We start from the raw sequence: 6,483 nt of genomic DNA, 5'->3' as shown, positions 1-6,483 counted from the left end.
ACATATACATATATTATTTTTGGAGATCTGGTTGTTAAATATTTACCAGAATGCTCCTGTATATACATACACACAAATATATATATATATATATATACGCACACACATACATATGTATATATACATATACGCACAAACATATGTACATGTATTCACATGCATACACATAGATATAAATTTGTACATGTATACGTATAGATACATGTGCATATGCATTTATGTACACACAAAGTCCTTTAATAAACATACACGAGTGGTACACTTTGTGTGCCTATTTATGCATATACATATTAACATATACATACATATACATGTACATGTACATGTATATGTGCTTATACAGCATTATATTGTAATGTAAGGAGAACCAAATCTGGAATCAAGGTGACTGGGGGCAAATATATTAACCTTTCTGTGCTTCAGTTTTCTCATCTGCAAACTTAGTGGGTTTTACAAGATGACCTCTGAGCTGCCTTTTCATTCTTATTGTATTATTATATCAAAAGATATCTTGGAATATCAATAGCCCTAACGTACATCAAAACAAAATTTCAAGTTAAAACATTAACAAAAAAGCTACCACAATACATTAAAACTTTTATACACTAGGACTAAGATATATGGCAGGATTACAAAACTTGGCATTTAAAAAATTCAATATCAAGAGAACTTGAAACTTAGCAGATCACATTGATTTAAAAAATAATCAAAATTACATGATTGTTTTGACACATCTTGAGAAAGCTTTTGGCAAGATGCTATACTTATGCCTGTTAAAAAAAATCATAGAAAACTTAGTAATAAATAGAGCCTTTCATCATATGGTAAATAATATCTCTCTAAAACCATGAGCCAAAATTATATGTAATGAGAATAAGGTAGGGACTTTTCTAATAAGATCAGGATCAATCAAGGTTGACTATTTTTTTTATTATCATAACTGATTATAACACTATGAATGCTAGCTGTAACAATGAGATAAGAAAAGCATCAATTGACTGAATTGATGATTTGACTAAATAGGTGAAGAAGAAACATAATTATAACTTTCACAAATCATGTGATGTTCTACATAGAAGCACTGAAGAATAAACTTAATGACAATAATAAATTCATCAAAGTTGCAGAATATGAAATAAGCTCACACAAATTATCAGTTTTTCTTTATATTAACAAAAAAAACCTAATAGAATGATAGAGAAAGGGAAAGTCCATTCAAAATATCTACAGAATATATAAAATGCTAAGAGGTCCACCACTAACAGAACTATATAAGTAGAATAGCAAAATAATCTTTACAGAAATAAGGACAGAACTGAATAAGTGGAGAGATATTAAGAAGTCATATTTTGGCCATGCATATAGTAATAATGACAATACTAACTACTTTAATTTACATATTCAATATCACACCAATAAAACTAAGAAAAGATGACTTTAGGGAGACAGAAAAAAGTAATAAACTTCAATGAGAAGGGCAAAATGTCATAATCCTCAAAAGAAAGGATGAAAATAATCACAAAGGGGAACTACTTGTACTCAAATTACATTACAAAGCAGTAGTCATCAAAATAATTTAGTATTTACTAACAAAAAGATAAAAATCATTCAATGAAACAAATTAGATATGTAATCTTAGTAATAGATATATAATCAGATCATACATATGTGTATACATTTATGTGTACATACACACAAACACATATACACTCACAAAAACACAAGGACCCCAAATACTAAGGTTTTGATTTATTTGCTTTATTTTTTGATAAGACCTGCTCAGGAAATTGAGAAAAATCAGTAGACTTTAACACAATACCAAAAATAATGACATAAAATAGATCATAGAGGATATATATGGCTGCCAAAAGGAATTGAGTTTATCATAAATAAAGAGAAACAACTACCAGATGGATAGTCTTGGTGTTTCACTTGTGTTCACACAATATTTTTTTTAATTAAAAAAGAATATCTTTGGTGTGTTTTTAGACATGTTGTGATTCGTGCATGTAAAGATGGATAAAAATTGCATATAATGAGAAGACATAAATGCATTGTGATTTGCACAGATGAAGGGATTGCCCACATTCATAAGATAAAGTATCCTTCAACTTATTGAAATAATCATCAAATTGTTCACAAAACTTCTCTAAAAAGTTCTACCCTACTCAGTGGAGGTGTTTTCCTCCAGAGAAAGATAAAGGGGTACTCATTAATCCATGTCAACCAATATTACATCCTTTTGTAGAATTGCATGTATGGAATGCTTAAAATCAAGGGTTATTTAAGTTTTTGCCAGGAAGGCCAAATATGCCAAATAATTAAGTTGTAAATATAGCTAATGGAGTTCAAGTGAATCATTATTGAACAGATATAGGGCCCAGGTAATAACATTACAATAAGATGACTTTGTTACCCTTCTATGGCACACATCTTTAATGTTGCCAATTCCCAAACTAAGAAGTTCTCTTGTAACCTAAAATAAAATGTCTAAATACCTAATATTACATAACAATAATTTGATCAATGGAAAGATTCTGATTTATGAATGTGCTTCAATTCATAGAATCACTATATACCAGAGTTGGAATGGACTTTGGACAGCATTCAGTCAAACTTTACTAGAAACATGAATCCCTTCTGCAACATCCTTACTAAGTAAAATGTCAAGACTTCTGAGCATCTACAGTGGGGGTGATCATCAAACAATTTTTGTTTTGATATATCTCTTATTTCCTTAGGAAATTTTCCCCAAAAATATTGAGTAGAAATAATGCCAACAATGACATATCATATTGACATTTCAAAATGTATTCAATGCTTATTCATTTTTATAACATATATTGGAAATCATATCTAGAATGATCTGTCATGTTTCTTATATTTTAAAACTGCTATCTTTCAAGTGATTTGCATAAGGTCATAACTTAATTTCAAACTTTATGACACCACAAAATTAAATCTTTGGTCATTTAGTGCTTCATAAGATTGGGCATAATATTATCTGCCTTCTTATCTAGGTGGCATGAGAAATGAGAATAATTGTTATAAATCACTCTGAGGCTCTTGGAAGAAATATTTTCTATGTTATGGAAAATTATAAAATATAAATATACTGTTATGATTGTTATCCTTTCTCTTCTCCCCACATCCAAAGGAAAGGGCTTCATTTAAGGGTAATCAGAGGAAAAGCTAACTTTGGTGACTTTTGGAGAAGGAAAAGGCTTAAAATAAAATATCTAGATTAAAAGAAAGATCGTCAACTTAATTTGATCCCCATTCAACACTCTCCAGGGACATATTTGATATTTCTAAAATTATAGTCAGTTCCTTAACTTCTTTCTTGTATATTTTTTGCTGGATTTACCTAGGGCTAATAGGAATAAACTGATGTGCCTTCCATCATTATAATTGTATTGTCTATTTCTTCTTCTAATTGATTTTCTTTTTCCTTTAAATATTTTGAAGTTATGACACTTAGTACCCATATTTTGTTGAAGGTTAATTTTTTCAATGCTGTTTTTGGTTTCTTGAAATTTGAGAAATGTATACATATATACATGTGTGTATGTGTATATGTATGTATATTCCTGTCTGGAAGTTCTGCATTTTGCCAATGATATTCCTGGAAGTTTTAACTTTGAGATTTCTCTCAGGAAGCTGTCTATTTTCCAGATCAATTAACGCACAGAGAGACACACACACAGACACACACCCACAAACACACAAAACATATCCCAAAAATTAATCAATTTGGAAACTAGGTCAAGAAGAGATATCTTAAGAAAAAAAAATATATATATATATGTATATATATATATATATATATATATACACATATACACACATATATGATTTCCTTTTTTAAAAAAATAAGAATTCTTGTTTCCTAGAATCATTAATTTTCATTGGGTCCATTCTGATCTTTAAGGAGGTTCTTAAGAAAGCAAGTACTTATACTATTCTGTTAAGGTGCTGATCCTCTGCACTTCACCCTAATCTGCCCTGCCCATTATTTCCTCAATTACTCTCATTTCATTTATACTTTTCATTATACTTATATTCTTATTTCATTTTTGCCTTTATAAGATTCTGGCATATTTTCTTCAAAAATTAAAATTGTTCAAATTTCAAGAAACCAAAAACAGTATTGAACAATACTTGGCAGCTATCATTAGAGAACACAAAATTAAATATTCCAAAAGACAAAAGAGAAATGTCTACTACCACGACCTTACCTAGAAAAATGGAACATTGTTATATGAGGGGAAAAATTAACCTTCAATGAAATATGGATACTAAGTGTCATAACTTCAATATTTAAAGGAAAAAGAAAATCAATAATAAGAAGAAATAGACAATAAAATTATAATAATGGAAGGAATGTCAATTTATTCCTATTAGCCCTAGGTAAATCCAGCCAAAAATAAACAAGAAAGAAGTTAAGGAACTGACCATAATTTTAGAAATATTAGATATATCCCTGGAGAGTGTTGAATGGAAATAGAAACAATTTCATGGCACATTTACAAAAACTGATCATATTTTAGGCCACCGAAAGCTCACAAACAAATGCAGAAAATGTGAAATAATATAAATGCCCTATACTGATTACAGTGCAAAGTTATATGAAGGCCACAGGAAAAAAATATTAAAGTCAATTGGAGATTAAATAACAATTTCAAAGAATTTTGTAGTTGAAGAATAAATCATATAAATTAGAAAATGTTATCAAATATGGGAGATTTAGCCAAAACAATCCTTAGGGGAAAATTTGTTCATCTATTTTATGAAAATAGAAAGAATAGGTTTATTTGACTCCAAAGTGAGGATAATATGAGTGACTTGGAAGTGCAACTAAAAATAATAGAAAATCAACAAATTAAAAAAAATAAACACAAAATAGAAATCCTAAAAATTAAAGAAAAAAGCAAAATAAAAACTAAAAACTAAACTATTAATGAAAACTCTATTTTACAAATATGCCAAAAAGAAGACAGCAAAATTATTTATATAAAAAAAGTTATTCAGAACAAATGAAGAAAATATGAAGACTATTATTATTAATTATATTTGATCAACACTATGCTAATAAAACACTTTTAGTGAAATAAATATTTGCAAAAATGTAGATTATCCAAATTAATGAAAATAATAAAAAGAAAATCTAATTAATAAATTTTAGAAGAAGAAATCTTTAAGTGGACTTCCAAAGGGAAAACAAAAATCTAGGAGCAGACAGATTCAAATTTCAAATGTCAAAGAAAAAAATCAATCTAATTCAGCATAAATTGTTTGTTAAAAAAAAGGGGATCTTACCAAATTCCTTCTATGACAAATATGATAATTATACATTAAGCAGAGAATGAAACCAGAAAAAGATTACCAAACATCAATATTTCCATTGAACAGAGATGTACTACTTTCAGATAAAATGTTAAAAAAGATGCTAAAACAATATATCATAAAAATATATACTTGTGATAATTTTAGGTTTATATTATAAATGCAAAGATGGCTTAATATTAGGAACACTATGAATTTAATTAGCCATATTAAACAAAAAAATAAAATCATATTATATCAATAGATGCAGAAAAAGACTTTTTGACAAATTACAACATCATTTCTGTAAAATTCAATAGAAGAAATTTGGAACCAATGAACCTTTCCTTAAAATGATAAGTATTGTATAACTAAGACTGTTTTTTGTAATGGAGATGAGCTAGAATATTTAAAAAAAAAGTTTATGTGTGAAATAAGGATGTAAGTTGTCATCATTTCTATTTGATATATCACTAGAAACTGTAGTTATTGCAATAAGGCCAAAAATTGAGGTAATAAACAAATGTGTAGAAGAAATAAAGTTATCACTTTTTGCAGATTATATGATGGTATACTTAAAGAACCCTAAAGAGTCAACCTGGAACTCACTGAAAAAATTACAAACTTTATCAAACTTTTGGGATATAAAATAAATCCACACAACTTATCACATTTCTATATGCCTGAAGGAGAGAAAATACTTTTAGAATTCTGATAAAATGTATTAAATATGAGATGTTTATTTTTCAGAATAGACTTGTGATTCATGTAAATACACCTACAAGCAAGTGTTTACAGAAATAAAAATAGGCCCAAATAATTGGAAAATATTATCTGCTCATGTGTAGTACAAGCTACATGAAGTAACTTATTCACTGTCATAATCAAATGGCCAAAGGATTAGTTTATAGAACTTGATAAAAAAAATTAAAAATTAAAATCAAATTAAAATCAAAAATTAAAATCTCAAGAAAAGAGAAATTATGAAATTGAAAATGAATGAGTCCTAGCACTCATTCCACACTGCAAAACATTAACTATTAAAAACAATTTGATACTAGTTAAAAATCAAGATTGGTCATCACAACATATAATGTTTACAATATGAGGAAGCATATGTATGTACTATCATAGCATTTGATAAACACAAAGAACCTA

Source organism: Phascolarctos cinereus, unplaced genomic scaffold, assembly GCF_003287225.1.
Source record: "Phascolarctos cinereus isolate Bilbo 61053 unplaced genomic scaffold, phaCin_HiC Scaffold_9;HRSCAF=440, whole genome shotgun sequence".
NCBI lineage: Eukaryota > Metazoa > Chordata > Mammalia > Diprotodontia > Phascolarctidae > Phascolarctos > Phascolarctos cinereus.
This window is presented reverse-complemented; position numbering follows the sequence as displayed.